Source organism: Hydractinia symbiolongicarpus, chromosome 1 (assembly GCF_029227915.1).
Source record: "Hydractinia symbiolongicarpus strain clone_291-10 chromosome 1, HSymV2.1, whole genome shotgun sequence".
NCBI classification, from domain to species: domain Eukaryota; kingdom Metazoa; phylum Cnidaria; class Hydrozoa; order Anthoathecata; family Hydractiniidae; genus Hydractinia; species Hydractinia symbiolongicarpus.
In genome coordinates, this window is record NC_079875.1 from 34,510,944 (window position 1) to 34,513,443 (window position 2,500).

General features: G+C 41.7%; 1 non-coding gene and 1 pseudogene across 1 annotated transcript in view; both read left to right on the forward strand.

Moving 5' to 3' along the window:
- The window catches only part of LOC130620974 (large subunit ribosomal RNA), a 3,021-nt pseudogene extending 2,074 nt beyond the window's left edge, over positions 1-947 (forward strand).
- Positions 948-2,075: 1,128 nt separating this feature from the next.
- Positions 2,076-2,500, forward strand: part of LOC130656339 (small subunit ribosomal RNA) — a 1,802-nt gene continuing 1,377 nt past the window's right edge. Inside the window, exon 1 of the ribosomal RNA XR_008984906.1 lies at positions 2,076-2,500. This exon is cut by the window's right edge and continues 1,377 nt beyond it. This is a non-coding gene — a ribosomal RNA (small subunit ribosomal RNA).

Below are 2,500 nucleotides of genomic sequence, written 5' to 3' on the forward strand. Positions count from 1 at the left end.
AAAAGACATAGGAGGTGTAGTTATAGGTGGGAGCGCAAGCGACAGTGAAATACCACTACTCTTATAGTTTTTTTACTTATTCGATTAAGCGGAAGCGAGCTTCACGGCTCATTTTCTAGAATTAAGGCCCCATCGGCGGGTCGATCCGTGTCGAAGACACTGTCAGGTTGGGAGTTTGGCTGGGGCGGCACATCTGTCAAATGATAACGCAGGTGTCCTAAGGTGAGCTCAATGAGAACGGAAATCTCATGTAGAACAAAAGGGTAAAAGCTCACTTGATTTTGATTTTCAGTATGAATACAAACTGTGAAAGCATGGCCTATCGATCCTTTAGTCTTTAGGAGTTTTAAGCTAGAGGTGTCAGAAAAGTTACCACAGGGATAACTGGCTTGTGGCAGCCAAGCGTTCATAGCGACGTTGCTTTTTGATCCTTCGATGTCGGCTCTTCCTATCATTGTGAAGCAGAATTCACCAAGTGTTGGATTGTTCACCCACTAATAGGGAACGTGAGCTGGGTTTAGACCGTCGTGAGACAGGTTAGTTTTACCCTACTGATGAAGTGTTGTTGCAATAGTAATTCTGCTCAGTACGAGAGGAACCGCAGATTCAGACAATTGGCATTTGCACTTGCTTGAAAAAGCAATGGTGCGAAGCTACCATCTGTTGGATTATGACTGAACGCCTCTAAGTCAGAATCCGTGCTAGAAAGCAATGATAATTACCTCTGGATAATCTTAGGCGAACAAGAATAGAACGGCTTCTGTCGTTCCTAAGTCCCAATGCACTGAGTCGGAGAAAAACCGTCGAGGTGCTGCAACTATCAAAATCTAAAATTTCCAGAGATAAATCCTATGCAGACGACTTAAACAAGAACGTGGTATTGTAAAAAGTAGAGTAGCCTTTGTGCTACGATCTTCTGAGATTAAGCCTCTGTTCGACAGATTTGTCACTTTGTGACAAGTCCTTTTTTTAACCAACTGCTTTGTACCGTGGAGTACCAGTTATCTTGTGCTTACCTGAACTTTTTTTTTAAAAAAGGTGATGCGTGCGTGCTGTACCATTCATCTTTATCACCTCGGTTTAATATTTGGAGACACAGATGTATGGATTAAAAGTGTATGGATTAAAGGTGTATGGATTACAACTGTATCGATTACAACTGTATGTATAGATTACAAGTGTATGGATTACAGCAAGAATTACGGACTAGGGCTATGTTCAGGGTTAAGGTAAAGCCTAGGCTGGGGCCTAGGGGTAATGCTACTGCTTTGGATACGGTTGTGGGTCTTTTTTTTAAAAAAAAAATTTTGGTGGTGTGGCGTACCCTCTCACTTCTTCAATTTCTCAAGCCGTTTATGTGTTATGCCGTATTTTGTTATTTTCAGGTCCCATGAGGCTTAACCGTCATAAAAATATGTTCGGAATGTTGCTGGGCCTATCAGTAACAAACGCGCATGCGTTACGGCACATTCCGGTTAACTTTAAAAAAAATCGATTTTTTTTCCTAAGTCCCCACTTTAGTGTCAGAAACTGGAAAAACGTGCTATATAATGTAGAGAGGGTAGAACAGAGAAGCAATGAGAAATGAGTGAACTCGACTAGAGTTTGGTTGTTATTGTTTCTTTGTGACACAATCTCTTATGCGTTGGTATCAGAGTTTATTTGTGTTGCTGTAAAGACTGTTGAGTTGTCATTCAGTTCTTACGGTAATACGGCTCTGGCTCAAGCAATGAAATGCAAGTCAAATTTTGTTCTTGCAGGACATTACTTATGTGTGTGCACGGGCTAACTGCTAGTCAAGTAGTAGTTTGTAGTCTCTAAAGATAGTGATATCTTTCTCATTGGTGGCTCTTGTGATGTTGGCAGATGCTGTTCAACTGATCCTGGGTTACTGAGAAGGAACGGTAGAAGGGCAAACACTCTGAAGCGTATGAATTGCAGCTATTTCTAAAGAATTGGCTACGATTTTACGTTGACGATTGTAGATACGAACGCCTGCGCCTGCAACACGTTACGTATTGCAGGTTGTAGTGTGTTTAAGTGAATGTAGCTGCTTGCTATTTCACGACCGTAGTTACCTGGTTGATCCTGCCAGTAGTCATATGCTTGTCTCAAAGATTAAGCCATGCATGTCTAAGTATAAGCACTTGTACTGTGAAACTGCGAATGGCTCATTAAATCAGTTATCGTTTATTTGATTGTACTTTACTACATGGATACCTGTGGTAATTCTAGAGCTAATACATGCGAAAAATCCCGACTTCTGGAAGGGATGTATTTATTAGATTAAAAACCAATGCGAGTTTCGGCTCGTTTTCTTGGTGATTCATGATAACTTTTCGAATCGCATGGCCTTGCGCCGGCGATGTTTCATTCAAATTTCTGCCCTATCAACTGTCGATGGTAAGGTAGTGGCTTACCATGGTTGTAACGGGTGACGGAGAATTAGGGTTCGATTCCGGAGAGGGAGCCTGAGAAACGGCTACCACATCTAAGGAAG